Consider the following 19,994-nt stretch of genomic DNA (forward strand, 5'->3'; position numbering starts at 1 on the left):
TATTTACCCCTTTACTTGTTCAGTTGGCCTTGTCCATTAGAATATAAGCTTCCAAAGGGCAGGACCTTTGCCTATAATGTTAGGCCGGGCATAAAATGAGCACTCAAAAAAACATTTGATGAGTGTGTGAAAGAACAGACTGGGTTATGTAATTGTGCCTCCTTACCTATATGACCATGTGGTGGGGTTTACGGTGGGTGTGGTGGTGATGGCTACAGGGCTATAAGCAAATTTGGGACAGGGAGTCTAAGAAATGTTCTCAAATTTTAGTAAGCAAAGCATCCTCTACAGAACCTGTCTTAAAACATGAAAGTTCCGTAGTGCTACCCCCAGAGGTATGATTTGGTAGGTCAAGGATAGGGCTTGGGAATTCACATTCTTATTAAGATTTTCTTCATCCGGGATTTGTAGGCCACCTTTTCAGAAGATTTTTGCTCTATAGCTGTACTACCCAATGCAGTAGTTCGTAGCCAGTGTGGCTCCTGAGACCTTGAAATGCAGCTCCTCTGAACTGAGATGTGCTGTAAATGTAAAATGCACACTGGAGTTTGAAGAGTTAATACAAAGAAAAAGGAATGCAAAATATCTCATTAATAATGCTTTACACTGACTACATATTGAAATGGTAATCTTGTAGATATACCGTGTTAAATAAAATATACCATTAGGCTTAATTTCACATCTTTCTTTGTACTTTTAATGTGGCTACTAGAAAAATGTAAATAACATATTCAGCTCACATTATACTCCTATTGAACAGAGCTGATCTGTAAGTTCCATGGAAGATGTCAAGTCTTCACAGCTGAAATAAAGGCTGGATCTCATTCTATGGGCTCATCTTTAGCTATGATTTCTTGCAGAAGATATTGAAAAACGTGGCAATGAAAGTTACCACAAGCATCAAACCAGTCCTGTTTAAATCTGGAAAATAGTTATCCGAGGCTTGTTACCATATGATCATGAGAGCGTTTCACCATGGATTTCTGATCACAGATGTGGCACATTATTAAAATATCACTTTTACAGTCACCCTAGAGGCTAGGGTTATCTGAATATGGAGAAAGAAACAGCTTGTGGAGCTGTTGTATAAATGAAATTACTAGGAAGTAATGCACTCAATTGCATATTGGCTCGGGGGGTTATTCTTATTAAAATGTTTAGAGAGGACTTTCTGTTCATTTCGGCAGAATTGCTCTTCAAATTTAAAATTTGCTTGACACACTAATAGACCACAGTCCCAAGAGAAGCTTATCCTTTTTTCTTCTTGTCCTTGCTAAGCACTTAGATACTGTGCTGATAGGTAGCGCATATTGTCTGCATGAAGCTTATGCGTTAACAGCGGCGAGCTGGCACACTCTTACTTGGCCTAAAAGAAATCAGCACAGGCTTTAAGGAAATCAGATGATCTACCTAAAGGAACACAACTCAGTCTCTCTTTTGACAATTGTTGTAAACAAATTTTAATGGAAATTTGCCTTAATTGTGAACAAGTTACTGCTAAAATGGACTTGCTGTTAATGGACTGGAACTCATTGCATAAACAGAATGAAATATAAGCCTTCTCAGGATTCACACTTATAAAAAGCCATTCAGCCAATCAACAAGAGGGCAAAAGCACAAACATTTGATGCATAATGACTTAATTTAGTGCATATGCATTTGAGTCCTCAATGTCAGCACTATGGCAACCAGAACATGGCCACAACAAATGTCTGGAAATGTCTATTCTTACCTGGACCCAGCAGGCCATGCCCCACTGATTATATAATCTCCCTCTCCCCTTGTTATGGTCTGAATGCTTGCATCCCTCAAAAATTCATGTGTTGGAATCCTCCTAACCCCCAAGGTGATGATATTAGGAGGTCGGCCTTTTGAGAGATCATTAGGTCATGAAGGCAGCATCCTCATGAATGGGATTAGTGTCCTTATAAAATAGGCCCAGGGGAGCTCATTCAGTCTGTCCACCATGTGAGAACATAGTAAGAGGGCACCATCTATGCACCAGGAAATGGGCCTTTTCCAGACAGTCTGTCAGTGCCTGGATCTTGGACTTCACAGCATCTAGAACTGTGATAAATAAATTGCTGTTGTTTATAAGCTACCAAATCTATGGTATTTTGTTATAGCAACTGTAATGGACTAAAACACTCCCTAATTATATTTAAACTTATCAGTGCACTGGGCAGTGACGTATTAAAAGAATGCTCAACGTAATTGACACCATAAGGCTGGATGATTCTTGTAATTTTTAGTCTCAGAAAAAGGCTGGGGAGAGGAGTCAGGGGAAAGGAGGTGGGGTGTGTGTGTGTGTGTGTGTGTGTTACAGTAGATGCCTGCTGAGAGAGAAAGAGCTATAATAACATTCTGTGATTCAGCTGACACATCCTTTCTGTGTCCCCTTCAATCACCTGGGTTAATGGGGACCTCGCTAATGTCTGAACCTCATCTCATTTTAACCTTTTGTTTCAAAGCCTCTCTTTTCATGACTTCCCTGCCTTAATTTTTCCCGTATGGTGGGATTATTATTAAGACATTAAATGAGAGTGGACAGGCAGGCAAAGGAAGTGGGTTGCAGGGGAGTTGAGCGTTGCCTGTGTACATTTCTAGACTGTTCCACTTCACATCAGTGAAAGATTCCCAGTTGATATTATCAAGAAACAAAGCAAATGAAATGCTGAGCACGGACCCCAGTCTTGGTGAAATGCTGAAAGAAAAGAAAGGAAAAAGAAAGGAGCTGTTATTTTTACCCTTCCTCCCAACCCCATGTTTACTACTCTTACTTCTCTTTTGTATTGTTTTGTTGGAAGTACAGCATCAGAAAAGCTCCAGTATTGAGAGTTAACTCAGTGTTTAGTTCACTCAAACCTGAGAAAGGAGAAGAGAATGCCACCGTGAGGGCCAGGACATGAAGAGGAAAAAAAAACAGACAAAAAATCAATATGAACTGAAAATGTGAAAGAAGCACTTTCCAGCAGATGAGTGATATAGATTACAATGTTGAGAGCTGTTTGTGTCCAGAGCTGCGTGCTGCACCTGCTGGGATAAACACTGGTCTAACAGAGGATCCTTGTTTCAAGGAGGCTACCTTTTATTTGGGGGGACAAAACCGTTTTTGAAAGATGGTCAGTGGTTCAAGCTACAGCATGGCAGACTCTCTAGTCTCCAGGAATCCAGGACTCCAGGACCTCAGAGGAGTCAGTGACTGCTGCCAGAAATAGTCAAGGATAGAAAGGAAGGACTTCACTGAGGCCCGGGAGAAGATTATGGAATGGAACTGAGAACAGTGACGGGGAGTAGAAGGGGGTCTCTGGGGGAATTGTGCCCCATGGTGAGAGCTAGAGGGTTCACAAAGCCATAGACTTAACCCAACACATCTCTCTCATCCTGGAGATAGGGCTTGTTCAATCTAACTGGATGGCTATAATTTAAAATGTGTAGGTATTATGACAAACATGGACATATTAGGTGATAGCAATGCAAAATGCATATGGCTTCTTGATATAAAACACAAGACTTGAAAGCAGCATCTTCGGCTGGATACTACAGCCACCCTCCTCTGTCACTGAGGGAGGCTTTGGTGGAAGGGGCTGAGAGCCTCTAGACTGTGAACAAAAGTAGGTACATAAGAACAGTTGGAGATAATAAGTAAACCATTTTGACAGGAGTGAAGAATTTCCTGAAAGGAAGGTCCCTGAGTTAGGTTGTTGGATGCTTTCAGTAGAGAGTTGTTGAAAGTGGTGTGTGTGTGTGTGAGAGAGAGAGAGAGAGAGGAAGATAACTTGTGCAAAGCAGGTTTTAATAGAAATAATTTGGCAGTTTCCTAGAGGATAGTTTGACAATAAAAACCAGTCAGGCTAGAAACAGGAAACCAGCTGGAGACAATTGGTAGGGGACAATTTCAATGGTCTAAATGCAAGATGGCACCCAGACAAAGATGGCAGCTGACAGGATGGGAAAATAAAATGGAAGGTGTAACGTTATGAATGAACAGCAAACAGGAAGCAGGATTGGTTGACAGGGATCAGGGAAAGGAGAGAGAATAAGAGAGAATGCTTGGTTTTGAGCCTGGGTGCTGAGAAGACTCACGGTACAAATAAATCCCAATTGCACTCCTACCATATACCAGGCATATGGATAGGTGCTGGGCATCAGTGGTGATGAGAGAGACAATGTCCCTTTCTTTGCAGAACGTTCATTGTGCTGGAGGACGGGAAGCAGTCAGAGGGGCAGCAGAAACACCAGAGCAAAGTAGGTCACAGAAACCCAAGGGTGAACAGTTTCGATTTATGGTTCTAAATAAATCATCATGGAAAATGAAAGTCAAAGGACATTGGAAAGTCATTTATAATAAGAAAGAAGAATACCTAAATGCATGATAATAACTGTGACCATGCATTTGTTACTTTCTTACTGTATGCCGGAAGTGGCACTGTGTGCTCTGCACGCTATATTAGTTAGGGTTCTTTGGTGAAATAGCACTGATAGAATTGATTGATTGCTTGATTAATTGGTTATGAGAATTGGCTCATACAATTATGGAGGCTGAGAAGGCTCAAGATCAGCTGCCTGCAAGCTAGAGAACCAAGAAAGCGGTGGTGTAGATCAGTGTAAGTCTGAAGGCCTGAGAACCTGTGTGGGAGGGAACATCGGCATGGTATAAGTACCAGACAGGGTCTGGAGGCCCAAGAACCAGTAGTGCTGATGTCCAAAGGCAAGAGAAGATGGATATCCCAGCTCAGAGAAGGAGATAACTTACCCTTCTTCTTCCTTTTTTTTCCCTCAGTGAATTGGAGGATGCCTGCCCACATTGGTGAGGGCAGAACATCTATACTCCGTCTACTGATTAAAATGCTGAATCTTCTGAAAACACCATCACAAGCTCATTAAGAAGTGATATTTAGGCCGGGCACAGTGGCTCACGCCTGTAATCCCAGCACTTTGGGAGGCCGAGGCGGGTGGATCACGAGGTCAGGAGATCGAGACCATCCTGGCTAACACGGTGAAACCCCGTCTCTACTAAAAATACAAAAAATTAGCCAGGCGAGGTGGCGGGTGCCTGTAGTCCCAGCTACTCGGGAGGCTGAGGCAGGAGAATGGCGTAACCCGGGAGGCGGAGCTCGCAGTGAGCCAAGATCGCACCACTGCACTCCAGCCTGGGTGACAGAGTAAGACTCTGTCTCAAAAATAAATAAGTAAATAAATAAATAAATAAAGCAATATTTAACCATCTGTTTGGGTATCCCTTAGCCTTGTCAAGTTGACACATAAAATCAACCATCACACATGCCTTATCTCATTTAATTCTCTAATAACCCAATTAAGTAGGTAATATTAACTTTCTTGTTTTACTGGTGAAGACATTTGCCCAAGTTCAAAGAGCTAGGAAGTAGCATATCTGGGATCCAAATTCAGTCTATCTTATCTTAAAGCTGTTGTGAACTGACTTCGGCAAATAGGTCCATGCACAACTCTTGCATTCTTTTGGGTATATGATGGCACTTAGATGTTTAAGATGAATGAGAGTTAGATATGTCCTTAGATCTTGTTATCAAAAAAGCAATTCTGGAAGAAATTCTGCCAAACACAGACTGTTTTTGAAATAAACATTCCTTTAAAAAGCAGGCCCAGGAGAGTTCATGAAACTGTGAACTTGATGGATTCTACCTCCTGATCAAAGTTCCCTTGAGGCAGAAGCAACAATATTCCAGAGGTAGGACTCTGATACCCTAAAGTCAGCATTAGGCAACCAGAAATCCTCCTAACCAGTAGCTGGTGGCACAACTGTCTATGGATGGATCCGCAGTGCAGGCAGTGCCGATACTATTGGCAGGGACACAGGCCTCACTAGATTCCTACTGCCTATTCAGCACTAGTGCGGAGCACTCTGACAATATTTCATACAGTCACCCAGACTTGAATACCTTGAATTTTACCATTGAGAGCCTTTTTTTTTTTGAGACAGAGTTTCACTCTTGTTGCCCAGGCTGGGGTGCAATGGTGCAATCTTGGCTCACTGAAATCTCCGCCTCCCGGGTTCAAGCTATTCTCCTGTCTCAGCCTCCTGAGTAGCTGGGATTACAGGCACGCACCACCACACCAGGCTAATTTTGTATTTTTAGTAGAGACGGGGTTTCTCCATGTTGGTCAGGCTGGTCTCAAACTCCCAACCACAGGTGATCCGCCCACCTCAGCCTCCCAAAATACTGGGATTACAGGCGTGAGCCACCGCGCCTGGCTGAAAGCCTATTTCTGGTATTCACACTGACTAGCAAATCTCTTATATGAATCAAAATCCATCTGTGATGCTCACTATGCTAATTTTCAAAGCCTCAGGTGATGACTGAGTCTTTCTGATGGTACACCAGCTGGCCACCTGTGGAGGTAAAGTTTCCATTACAGCAACTTCATGCCTCTAGAGTTGAGGCTTCTACTAATACAAACTCATGATTCAATTCTCAGTGTGGAGGTATTTTAAAGTAAGTTATGGACATTGTAAAGTAAATCCATACTTTTAATGGTTACTCCATAAAATCTGTAATAGAGATTGTCCCTTTTAATTGATACAGATAAACTATAAAATACATATGTTATTCTTTTTGACCAGGGAAGCTTAAACTCACAGCACAAGCAGGAAAATAATGGCTCAGAATGACCAACCTTCATTATGGGCAAGGTATGGTGCCAAGCGTTTAGATATATCTGTTCATTTAATCTTCAAAACAAACCCATAAGCCAGACACCACTATCTCATGCTCATTTTAAAGAGAAGGAAAGTGAGTCTTTAGAGAGAGAAGTAATTCACTACAGATCATATAGATAGGAACTGATAAGTAAGGGATCGGGGTGTGGACCTCAGGGCTGCGGAGGCTTGAAAACCCTGACATTAACCTCACAATGGTGTGTATGTGGACATGCACGCTGTTCATGTTGTCTTGGCTGGGTGGTTGTGGTAAGATTCCACGACTTTCATCAGATTCTTGAGCGCTTTCAACACCACTGTCTAAACAGGCTCCGTCAGAATCCAGATGCCTTGCCTGACAGCTGCCTGTCGTAAGTCATCCTCATAATGGGGCCTGGGACAGGATATGTCATTTCCTCTTCTGCAGACAGACATATTGAACTGGATCTTTTAATCTAAAAACACAGCAACATTGTCCTAATTTATGGAAGACATGTCATGTTAGAAAAATCATAATGAATCCATTGATCCTGTGTATTTGCCATTTATTTTTCTGAATTTTTCAATTTAGAACAGGGCCCAAAGAGAACGGGATGACTCCACCCTGTGAAAATTTAAAGGAAAGGTCTTTTTCTTGTTAGTTTGCTTAAGAAATACAACTTTAATAACAATAAAAAAAAAAAAAGAAATACAACTTTAAGGCATTTTCCTGATAACTCTCTTATAAGCCTTCAAGACTTGCAGGTAGTTTCTAACTCTGGGGTCCTTTGCTATTTGAAAAAATAACCTACCCCCATATGGTCAGCACCAAAGGAAAAATGATCATGTTTCTTTTGCCTCTGGCATGGTTTCAACAGAAAGATAATTGAATTATCTTACTGGAACCAAAGCAACCTGAGTTAAAAACAAAGGTAAGGTGAGTACAGAAAGCGGACATTTTTTTGAAATACTTTGCCCTTCTATCTTCCTTCTGAGGTATCTTGAGTGTTAATGGAATAGTTTTCTTTTTGTACCAATTCTTGATGCAAAGAGAGTAGTTATTCTTGGGTATAACTACAAAATATATAGTTTCTCTTATCCCTTCTCTACTCAAGTGATACACATTTATCTTAAAAATTGCCTGGAATTTCTATAGGAAAGGGTATCTAAATTTTGCAATATGTTGAAACATATTTCAGCTACCCATGCCCAGAAATCCAGCCCTTTGGTGTCTGGCCCATTCTTTAACCATTAGGCTAAAACAAACAAATGCCTGTGTGCCCTTTGAGACCCATCTGCCCCTTACATAAAGAGTTCCTGTGAGTACTGAGGCTTTGCTCAATATAGTGTGAAGATGTGGTTATATCATGCAGAAAGTCATGACATTCCCACTATAATGCTTGGGTATGGAGAGTTGAGAAGTTTTTTTGGGTAACTATATCAGAACCGAGGGAGAAATTGGTGTGGAAATTGATTTTTCCAAAGCCTCAACATTTCAAATGCAAAACCTCTTTCATCTGGTTACTTCTGGGGAAATAACAGTTGGGAGCTAATGAACAGGAAGAGATATCAAGAAACACAAGCTCCACGTTGGCCCTCATTCCACTTCCAGCACCAGTCCTGGTGAATGCTTAATGACGAAGCGGAGCGTCTCGGAAAAGCCTCCTCTTAGGGTCACGGGTTGCCAGTGTGCTATGGGGTCCCTTCCTGGAGGTTGCCATGGTCATATACTAATTTATTCCCATCTTCTTGCCTGATCCCCGAATCCTTAGAACCCATGTGTGAACTGCAGCAAAGGGAGGTAATTCAGGCCAGAGATCAGTTAACAGGCACTGCGATATGAATGGCCCTCTCTTCAAACACCTAGAGCATTTACACTTCGTACTATGACTGCTTGCTTTTATTTCTCCACTAGTCCCCCCAACAAAATTGCAAATTCCATGAGAGGACAGAGTTTGCCTTGCATTTATCTTTTATATTTTTGGCAACAAGGAGAGTGCCGCGTATGCAGTGAACAATGAATATCAATGGATTAATACCTTCTTTTGATGTTGCAGAAGCTTTCATGGATGATGCATTTTTCCCCCCAGTAGATAGAAAGCTTTATGAAGATAGAAGCTAGGTATTAATCATTTTTCCATCTTGCATGACATTCAGTTTCATTTATTGCTCAGAGTAGATGTTTTGTAACTGTCCCTGAAGAAACTGGATTAGCCTTGGACAGACTGAATTATCCTTGGAGATAATTCAGCGGATTGTCAATGAGTGGACTGAGTTGTGTGATACCTCATTAGAACAATTTATAATATTAGAAAATGAGGATAGGGTGGTATTTAGATTTTCTTTTTGGCAGGGGAGAAGAATTTACTTGGCATGGTTTGATCACCCTCTCATCTTAGAAACACTTTCTTCACTTGGCTTCTTGCTTTCTTTCTATGCCATCCTATGGTGCTAGCTCCTTTCTGCTATGGTTTGACCCCACTAAAACTTTGTTGAAATTTGATCCCTAACATGGCAATGTTGGGAAGGGGGGCTAGTGAAAGGCATGTGGATCCCTCATAAAGATCTTGGTGCCATTCACTTGTTCACTCTAATGAGGGAGTTCTCGCTCTCAGTAGACTTCATTAGTTTTCACGAGAGTGGGGTGTTAAAAAGTGAGGACACCTTTGGGTTTTGTTCCTTCACATACGTCTGCTTCTCTTTGATGCTCTGCCATGCTGTGACACAGCTTGAAAGTCCTCGCCAGAAACTGAGCCGATGCTGGCACCAAGCTTCTTGTGCTTTCCAGCTTGTAGAACTATGAGCTAAACACAGCTCTTTTCTTTAGATGTTATCCAGCCTCAGGTATTCTGTTACGGCAACACAAAAGAGACTAAGACAGAAAATTGGTAACCAAGGAGTAGGATGCCTCTATACAGATATCTGAAAATGGGAAGTGGCTTTGCAACTGGGTCATGGGCAGAGGCTGGAAGAGTTCGAAGGAGCAGCTAGAAAAAGACTATATTGCTGTGAATGAAGCATTAAGGATGATTCTGGTGAGGGCTCAGAAAAAGACAAAAAGATGACGGAAAGTTTGGAAATTCTTAGAGATTTGTTAAGAGGTGGTAGATAGAATGCTGATAGAAATATGGATAGTAAAGGTCATTCTTATGAACTCTTAGATGGAAATGAGGAATTTATTGGGAGCTGGAGTAAAAGGGATCCTTGCTATGCCATAGCAAAAAACTTGGCTACACTGTGTCCATGCCCTAGAGCTCTGTGGAAAGCTGAACTTAAGAGTGATGGAATAGCATATCTGGTGGAAGAAATTTCTAAGCAGCAAAGTGCATGGGCTGCTGAGTGCTCACTTCTAACTGCTTACAGTGAATTACTAGAAAAAGGCAAACAGAGCAGAAAAAATTGGAAAATTCATAGCCTGGCCACCTGGTAGAGAATGAAAGAGCCCAAGGGTGAGGTGAGGCAGAGAAACCCCTTGCTAGAGAGATTAGCATGGATAAACTGAAGCCAGGTGCTAAAAGAACAATGGGAAAAAGCAATGGGAAAAATGTCCCCAAGGTATTTAAAAGATCTTTAAGGTCACCTGTTCCATCATAGACCCAGAGGTCTAAGTCTAGGACAGGTTGGTTTAAGGGAACAAGCGCGGGATGCCATGTCCCTGTGCTGCCTGGGGACACTGCTCCCCACATCCTGGATGCTCCAGTCTTGGCTCATGTGGCCCCAGGTTTGATTCATGCCACTGCCCTGTAGAGAGCAAGCCCTGAGCCTTAGCAGTTTCCATGTGGTACTAATTCTACAAACATACAGAATGCAAGAGCAGTGGAGACGTGGCAGCTTCTGCCTAGATTTCAGATGATGTATCAGAAAGCCTGGGAGCCCAGACAGAAAACTGACACAGGGGCAGAGCCACCACAGGGAGTGCCTACCAAGGCTGGTGGAGCCATAGAGGCAGGGATGCCCTCAAGACCCCAGAATTGTAATGCTTCTAGCAGTATGTAGTGCCTGGCTAGGAAAGCTACAGGTGCCTGATTTCAACCTCTGGGACAGCAATATGGGCTCTGCCCAGCAAAACAATGGGGATGGGGCTGTTTAAGGTCTTGGGGGCCTACCCCTTGCACCAGTGTGCCTAGGAGACAGCACCTGGAGCTTTAAGATTTAATGTTCAGTCTACTGGGCTTTGAACTTGTGTGGGACTTGTCATTCTTTTACTTTGGCTGATTTTTTTTTCCCCTTTTGGAATGGAAATGTTTATCTTGACAGTAAAAAGCTTGTTTTTTATTTTATAGGCTCACAGTTGGAAGGAGCTTACGTTGAGTCTCAAGTGAGACTTTGGACTTTGGACATTGAGTTGATGCTGGAACAAGTTAAGACTTTTGGAGACTATTGGGAAGGTATGATTGTATTTTACAATGTGAGGAGGGCATGAGTTTTGTGGGGCCAGAGGTGGAATAATATGGTTTGGATATGGTTTGTTTATCCCCACCAAATCTCATGTTGAAATTTGGTCTCCACTGTGGCTGTGTTGGGAGTTGGGGTCTGGTGGGAGGTGTTTGGGTCATGGCAGGCGGATCCCTCATGAATGGCTTAGTACTGTTCTCAAGGTAGTGATTGAATTCCCACTTTTGGGAATAGATTGTTTCTCTTGAGGGTGGATTGTTACAAAATGAGGACACCTCTAAGTTTTGCCCCTTTCCTTTAACCTTCCACTGTTTTATGAGGAGCAGATGTTAGCACCATGCTTCTTGAACTTCCCAGCCTGTAGAACCATGAGCTAAATAAACCTTTTTTTAAGAAATAAATTTATAAACAGAATACCCAGCTTCCGGGATTCTGTTATAGCAACACAGAACAGACTAAGACACTCTCCAACCTCCTAATTATGGAGAGCTCAGGCTTGCTGCACAAGTCTCTTGCACATCTCCAGATACCTGAGTGATCTTCCTCACATTTGATAATTTCTAAAATTTGTGTCCTCTAAAGGAGATCCCTTTCTTAACCTCCAGACTAAAATATCGCATTGCCCTCATCCCTACTTAATGTGTCCCAATCAAAACCTCTGATTCTCCATCCACACAATCACTTTCTCCCTTAGTGGTCCCATCTCAGTAAGTGGTAACTCTGTTCTAATTGCTCAGGATGAAACCCTGGCATCGACCTCTTCTCTCATACTGCACATTCCATTCTTAGCAAATCCTGTCAGTTTTACCTTCAAAAAATATTTTTAAGATCTGACCATTCTCAAGAACCCCGCTGCCCCAACGCCATTCTAAGCTTCCACCATCACTGCAGCATAAAGCTCCATGAGGGCAGAGGGCTTTGTCTGTTTTGCTCATTGCTATGTCAATAGTACTGAAACTGAGCACATAGTAGGTGCTCAGTTGTTATTTAATAAGTAACCTCTCACCTAGATTATTGCAGTAATCCCCTAGCTCGGGGTTTCTTGGCCTCAGCACATTTGACATTTGGGGCCAGATAATTATTCACTGTGGTGGACTGTCCTGTGCATTCTAAGATGTTCAGGAGCATCCCTGGGCTCTACTCACTTCATGCCAATAGCATCCTCCACTCCTGAGTTGCAACAACCAAAATGTCCCCGGACATTGACAAAATGTCCACGAAGGGGCAGAACCACCATCATGGCTGATCTTCTACTTTCCATGCTGTGCTCACACTGTCTCCGTGCTGGTGTAGAGCAAGGCTCTACACATGTAAGTCAACCTGTGACTTGCCATCGACTCAGAGTAAAATCCTTACAGTGCCTACAAGACTCACCTCATCCCTCCCCACTGCTCCTCTGTCTCAGGCCCACTCCCTGCTCATCCTCTGCACACACCAGGAAGCCCCAGTGCTTCCACACTTGCTATGCCTTCTGCCAGAAATACCTTACTTCTGGACACTCACATGGAACTTCTCAGGCCAGCTCTCCTTGTCACCCTCCTCCTGTAATGCTTCCTCCTCCTCCTCCGCTCTGCACTCCACAATCCCCTACCTTGCTTCTGTTTCTCCATAGCACTGACCACCTCTTAACAGACACATGAGCCTAGGATGGTGCCTTGCAGGGCACAGACTCACAAAATGTCTGTCAAGTGAGTGACAAATAGTATAGAGAAGGCTTCACTGGCCTCCATCCTCTGTCTTTGGCTATCTCTGAATTCTTACCAAGTCACAGTTGGGCCTATTTCCTCCTGACACTGAATGTATGAACAGAACTCAACAAATGGTCTAAAACAAACCAACATAAACAACCAAAAGCCTCACAGGGACCTCCCAGAAACCAGCTCGGATGCAGTCCCCTTTGTGTGTCAGGCTTTGGGCTCTGTTTGGGGTTTGCAGCAGATCCTAGTGATCAGGGCTTAGAGTTTGAAGTTAAATTGCCTGGGTGCAAACTCTGACTTCCTCACTTATCCCCATGTGCCCATGGGAAGTTACGTTTCCCATTTGGGCTTCATGTTCTCATCTGTAAAATGGGATAATACTATGGCAGAATTCTCGGGGCTGCTGTGAGGATTGACAGAATTAAACTGGAAAAGTGCTTAGGCCTGCAGTAAGGCTTGGATCTGCCTGTTGTTAGCAGTAAGACCTGGGTCTGCCTGTTATTAGTATTATTACTAGTCATGTATATATGCGGTCTTCATGAGGATTTGGTGCCTGGTGATATGATGAAGCTTGGAAAGTTTCTGCAACACATTCATTCCTCATTTATTGAAAGTATACTATGTGCCACACTCTGTTCAAGGGACTGGGAATATGGGTCAAGAAGGACAAATAGGAGCTTACATTCTTTTTTGAGGATACAGACAATATATAAATAAGGAAAAAATTATCAGGTCGTGGTAAGTGCTGTGATAAAAATGGGTGATGAGATGGAGCGGAAAAGGGAAGGGGGTTGTTTTAGGTTTCGTGGTCAGTAAAAGCTGTTCTGAAAGGCCACTTCTCAGCCGTGACCTGAGTGACAAGAGGGCAGCAGCCAGGTAAACACCTGCAGCAAGAATTTTCCAGGTCTGATACTCAGTGAATGTGGAACCCTACTTGGGGATGGAGCTCAGCATGTTTGAGAAGCAGAAAGGGGGCCGTGCCTGTGGGGCGGGATGACAGTGGTGGGAGAACATGGTCAGAGGGCTTGAATCCTGTGCGTCGTGGACCGAGGGAAGGAGTTGGGACATTTTTGAACAGGCAGGGAAATCACTGGAAGGTTGATAGCTGGAGAATGGCATTTCACAATGATGTCTCTAGCTTCTGGGTGGGACAAAGACTACAGAGAGGCAAGCATAAAAATAGGGCTGCCTGGCTGGGCACAGTGGCTCACACCTGTAATCCCAGCACTTTGGGAGGCTGAGGCAGGTGGATCACCTGAGGTCAGGAGTTCAACACCAGCCTAGCCAACATGGTGAAACCCCGTCTCTACTAAAAATACAAAAATTATCTGGGTGTGCTGGTGGGTGCCTGTAATCCTAGCTACTAGGGAGGCTGAGGCAGGAGAATCGCTTGAACCCGGGAGGTGGAGGTTGCAGTGAGTCGAGATTGCGCCACTGCACTCCAGCCTGGGTGACAAGAGTGAATCTCCGTCTAAAAAAAAAAAAAATAGGGCCGCCAGTGGGAGACAATGACAAGCAACCCCGTGAGAATGGGAGTGATTGTGGCAGCGGTTCTGCCACGATGTACGAACGGGGTACAACTCTCAGTCCCATTATTAACGTGGGCATCACAGCACCAGCCAGGGCGAAGGGCTGAGTGACCAGCCAGTCCTCCCGACCCAGGAAGGGGATGGCTAATCCCTTTAGCATCCTTGCCTTTTTTCCTCACTATGGAGGTTTTCATGTAGACTTGTGATGTGATTAGTGCAGGAGGAAAGGGTGAAGTGAGATCCCCTTAACTTCTAGAATTTCCTCCCACGATTCCTAGAACTATCAAGAAAATAAGCAAAAATCGTGTTGAATCTAAAGAGGGAAGAGCAGTGTCTGTACAAAGCCTGACCGCGCCTCCGTGCTGACCACAACTGTGTTTATGCCAGCTTTATGACAGTGATAGGAACTGTATGCGAATGATGTTTAAGACTGGAACAAAAGCATGTAGAGACTTTTTCCTAGGGTGAAAACCAGAAAGGTCCCCTGTGCTCCCATTCTGTAACTCCTGTTAGAAATAACATGGTGTGTTTCACATTTAATAAACAGTTGCTGAGTTGGATGGATTTCCTTTTTGTATCCAGTGGACTGAGGGTCAAAAGGTGTATTTTTGTGGTTTTTTTCTTCTGCTCTGATTTACACCGCTATTTACAGACCTGCCATTTCCAAGCTTAGAATACTTCCCATAATGCAGGAAAGAGGCCAGATGGAGTGGCTAGAGGTCTCCTGCCTCCTGGACATTCAGAAGAGGCAAACTGCCCCTAACAGAAGGACTTGAGTCCCTGAAACAGCGGCCTTTAACCAGCCCATGCCACTGTTTCCTCCTTTTGTCCACACAAGATCGCTTGCTGGGCAGCCTGGCTTAGGGTTGTCAGATCAGACACGGGATACCCAGTTAATCTGAATTTCAGGTACAAGATAATATTTTTAGTATAAAAATGTCCCCGATATTGCACAGGCAGATGTTCGTGCTTATCTGAAATTGGAGTTGAACTGGGCACCCTGTATTTTTATTTGCTAAGATGACAATCCCTACCCTGGTTGGGGGCGGGGGAGGCATTCCCAGCAGCAGGGGTCACTTACACCACACATTTGCGGTCTCCCAGGCTTACCCGTGTCTAGTCTCCTGCTCTTCTCTAGCAAGTGGGACTTACTAACACATAGCCAGAGGGGGTTGTCACTGGTGTGAGCAGCCCTCTCTCCTTGCCTACTCTTTTAGTGTCTCAGTGAGACTCCCATGTCCATGTTAGGACATTCTCTCCTTCCTTTGCCTTATAGTAGAAACCATCATCACCTATCCACTCATCCACTCACCTATCTACCCATCTACCCACCCACCCATCCATTCACTCACCCATCCATCCATCCACTCACCCATCCATCCACCCACCCATCCATCCACCCACCCATCCATCCACCCACCCATTCATCCACTCATCCATCCACCCACCCATCCATCCACTCATTCATCCATTCACTCATCCATCCATGTATCCATAAGCATTCACAGAACACCTTTTATGTATCAGACACCATGCAGCAAATCCATAATCTCCCTGAGAACATGTCATATGAAAGATTCATGTTCTGTCTTGGAGCCAATTTGTTGGGAGCCCTCCAGGCCACAGGAAGCAACTATCATGATGCACAGAGTAGCTCTGACCCAGTATCTCTAGACCATCCCAACATTAGCCAAGATACCTCAGATGCCACCAGTTGCCCTGCAACTGAGCTGACCCATGATGGTACAGAGATGTACAGGATGGTACAGATGTGGTACAGGGAAGTTGAAGCTAGACAGGGCTGTCCTCATGTATCAGTTACGGAAGGCTAATTGTGGGAACAAATAAGCCTCAACAACATGTATAATCATAGTGGATGTTTTTTTCTTGTTCGGATCACAATCTTGGCATTGGAAGAGTTGGCTGGGCAGTTCTCTTCCGTACAGTTGCCCAAGGACTCAGACTGTGGAGGTTCTGTTGTCTTCATCAGGTCACTTCCAAGGTCACCCCAGGGTCATCACCAGAAGAAGATGAGAGCTTGGTGGCATGCATGGCAGACTTTGAATTGCGGGCCTGGATGTGGCGCACATCCCTTCATCACTGGTTGTGCTACATTGGCTGGCCATGTGGTCACTACTAGTTGCAAGGAAGATCAGACAATGCAGGCCCAGGAAGAAGGTAGAGATGTGGATTTGTTTAACTTTTGTGAGCTTCAGTTTCCTCATTTGTGAAATACTCCATTGATTGCCTCTCAAAGCCAACTGGTAAAATCTCTGCCTGAACCCACTCCTGGCAAGTCTGACAAAGTCCCCAAGTGTCCTTTTCCTAAGATCATCTCTTCCCTCCAATCCAGCAGACACTCTGAGGATAAAGGAAAACGAATTCCTCTTCCACTTTTCCATCTGGCCTACTTCTTGATTCTTGCCCTTCTCACACTGGCTGTTGAAAACGAAGCCATTTCATTTCATGGATGTAATTCATTTACTGGCTGGTTGCTTTGGATCTTGGATGCCTTTCTCCACAAAAGCAACTCTAAGCAGGGTGGCTCCATCCCCTGGAAGTCCAGCCCCCATCTTGTGGCCCCAGGTGCCTTCAAGGGTGGTCTGGAGGGAGGTGCTGGACCCTGTGCAGTTCCCGTGGCAGCCTGTGAGCAGGCTCCAGCAGCAGGGAGTAAGGGCGGAGCTCAGGGGCCCCAGCGAAGGGCGTTCTGTGAGTGGCTGGTTCCCATGGCAACTGAGGAGCAGCCTCCACAACAGCTAGGAACCCAGTCGCCCCAGCTAGAAGCTGTTGGGAAGCTCAGCGTCTGGAAGCCTGGAGTCACCTGTGGCTGCAGCCTGGAGCTGAACATCTTTCAAGCTGGGATATTTCCATTACTAGCATGCCCTAAAGAGCTCATTTCCGTTTCCTCAAAACAAACATTTCTTGAGCATCTGCATGCCAAACTCTGTCGTGGCTACTGGGACCCCAGCAGTAAGAAGTCACTGGCCCTCTCCTGGCAGGGCTCCCAGCCTAGAGGGTGAGCTAAGCACGCATCTATGACACTGAGAGATAAAGCCCATCTCACCCCGACAGGGAAGCGGTGGGCAGGAAGGCCTTGAATGACGATGAGCAGGAAGGCCTTGAGTGAGAGGCCCAGCAGCCACGGCGAAGACGAGGACGATGAGTAGGGAGTGGGCGGAAGGGGGAGGTTTGGGCCAAGCAGTGGCCACAGCACATGCAGCGGCATAGAGAGAAACTGCAAAGCACTTCTGTGGTGGGCCGCTCACCCTACGGACCTCGGGTTATGTCCTGGGTCCTGAAGCCTTCTCAAGAGAGGAGCATTGGAGGAAGATGAGTCCAAGGGACCTATGAGTATTTTTAAAAAGTTTAACTAGCTTTCTGTTTCTTCGATTCATAAAAATGGAAGAAAACTCAGGAATATTTCTCTAATACTCGACAAATCCAGCCCACTAGCAAGTCCTGTCTATACCCTCCAAATGGTCAGGGCTGTGTTCTGGCCTGGAGGCTAAAGCTGGGATCCTCTGGAAAGAGGGGATCTTTACATTTATTCTCAAAGTGTACGACAAAGGACATTCCCTTCTTCATCTCCTTGTACCGTGCATCCTTCCCTGAGACAGGAATCCCCATCCTACAGCTGTCCTGGTGTACAAGGCCTGTTCTTCCCCCTTCCTCCATGCAGCCTGGCACCCACATTTTAAGCCTCAGGCCTGCCTTAACATCCAGGTGTCCATGTTCCTGTGAGAGGTGACACACTGTTCTTGTTTTAGCACTGAGAGTCTCATGTCCTGGGGTAAAATCTCAGGACGGAGAGGAAAGACTCAGCCGGGACCTATAGGCCCCAGGACACTGAGTGGCAGCGGGGATGAGGGAGGCAAGCCAGGCTTTGGAGCCAGGCCTGCCCAGCCAAAGCTTGATTTCTCTACTAAGCTGTGGCATCTTGATGTTTACTTAAATTTTTTGAGCCTCAGTCTCTTCTTTACCTGTTGCAAGGGACAAGGAACACCTATCTCACAGGATTGTTAATAATGTATGTTGACCACTTTCACATAGGAAGTGTTCAATAAATGATAGTACTTTCTAGAGAAGGGGCTTCCAACAGTTGCAATGTCATGTAGTAAAAGCTGTATCAAGCTTTTACATTGAATGCCAAGGGCCCAGAGGAGGAGCATATATCTGCCGTGGGTGGCCAGGGAAGCCTGACTTTGTCACCAGTTGCTTACAAGTTTCCCTGGTGTGCCTCTTACACATCCACAGTGGACTGTGATTGAAAATTGGAGGAAAAGGAGGCACAGGAGAGAGAATTCTGAGCAGCAGGAGAATTTGGGCGGTGAGGTAACAGACACCTGGTCTGGGGAAAGTACACCCCATCTGTGAACTCCAGTGCAGTTCATGTGGGGGAAGAATCTGTAAGTGGGGGATTCTGAAATCTGCAAGAGTCCTGCAGCAGAAAACTGGGTTTCCCAGTAGGAAGGTACAGGCATTCTAGAATTCTCAGAAAGTTCTGGAACATTCTAGTCTATTCTGGAATGCACTGCCTGTGGGTGAAGCCAGAAGGTAGAGAGAAGTACATAGGAATTCTGTTTGTGAGGACAGGATTGGGGCTGCTGACCTGTTTGTGAGGTGCCCTTCTGAGGAGGACCACAACAGCTTTGGAATTAAGTCTGGAGAGATCTGTGCCTCTAAGGAGGCCAGGACTGCAGACAGTGGAGCAAACTTCTCCTAAGAGAGCAGCCAGGCCTCATCTCTACTGTGATTCTTTGTTGGAAAGTCTGAAGAATATTAAATGTGAAAAATCAGTACCTTCTTGTTCCCCTCTGTAGCTGACGTCTCCCTTGGTTGCGCTGAAGTTGTGGGAAGGTGCATTTCTTTCTTGTTTAGGAATTGCAGCTCCTTGATGCCCTAGTTGTGTCAGGGCCTCTATGAAGCAAGCCCTGTGCTGAGGGTGTTCCCATTTGACAGGGACACCAAAGCAAGGATGTCATGAGCAGGTCCCCTCCGCTCAAGAATGCTCCGTCCCTGGGACCAATGGCTGTGATAATGGTGCTGGGGGACACAGGCCTGGAAAATACAGTTGTGCATTCAGGGAGCAGCTGGGTCTGGTGCCATTGTCACATCTACCAAGACAAAATGGTGAAGAATTAAATACCATCCACATTTCCCTTCCCAGAGGCATGTGAGGAGGCAGCTCGTCAACAAGGGTAGGTCTGACTCTGCTGTCCTCTGGAGACTAGAACAAATGTTATGTCTTCATTTCTCAATTGCAGACAAAAATATGCTTTTCTTGTCAACCAAGAACCTGGAATGTGCCCTGTGATGATTATAGGCAGAATCCACACTCCAGAGTATGGGAACCAGGCCCATGCTCTGAATATGGTGTCCAGGCTGGCCATTGAGCCATTTTCTAGGTGTCACCTCCACAAGGGGCTAATATCATCACCTGGGCCACATGTACCCTCTTTCACTGCTGCTCTACACTTCAGGGACTGCCGGTTAGTGACAATGACCTGCTGGCATTTAAAATCTGAGCTCCTTAATGCTGAAATCTCCTTAGCAGCAGCATCTCATCAGAGCTTCATCTCACCAACACGGCCCTGGCAGCAGGTAGAGAGTGGCTGTGCATGCTTTGCACGTTTCTATGCACACTTCAGGGTCTTAGCAAATGCAATAACTTCCTAAGTAGGACCCCAAAAATTCAGGTTAAAAAAGGTATGGGCT

This window comes from Mandrillus leucophaeus, unplaced genomic scaffold, assembly GCF_000951045.1.
Source record: "Mandrillus leucophaeus isolate KB7577 unplaced genomic scaffold, Mleu.le_1.0 Scaffold811, whole genome shotgun sequence".
Lineage (NCBI taxonomy): Eukaryota > Metazoa > Chordata > Mammalia > Primates > Cercopithecidae > Mandrillus > Mandrillus leucophaeus.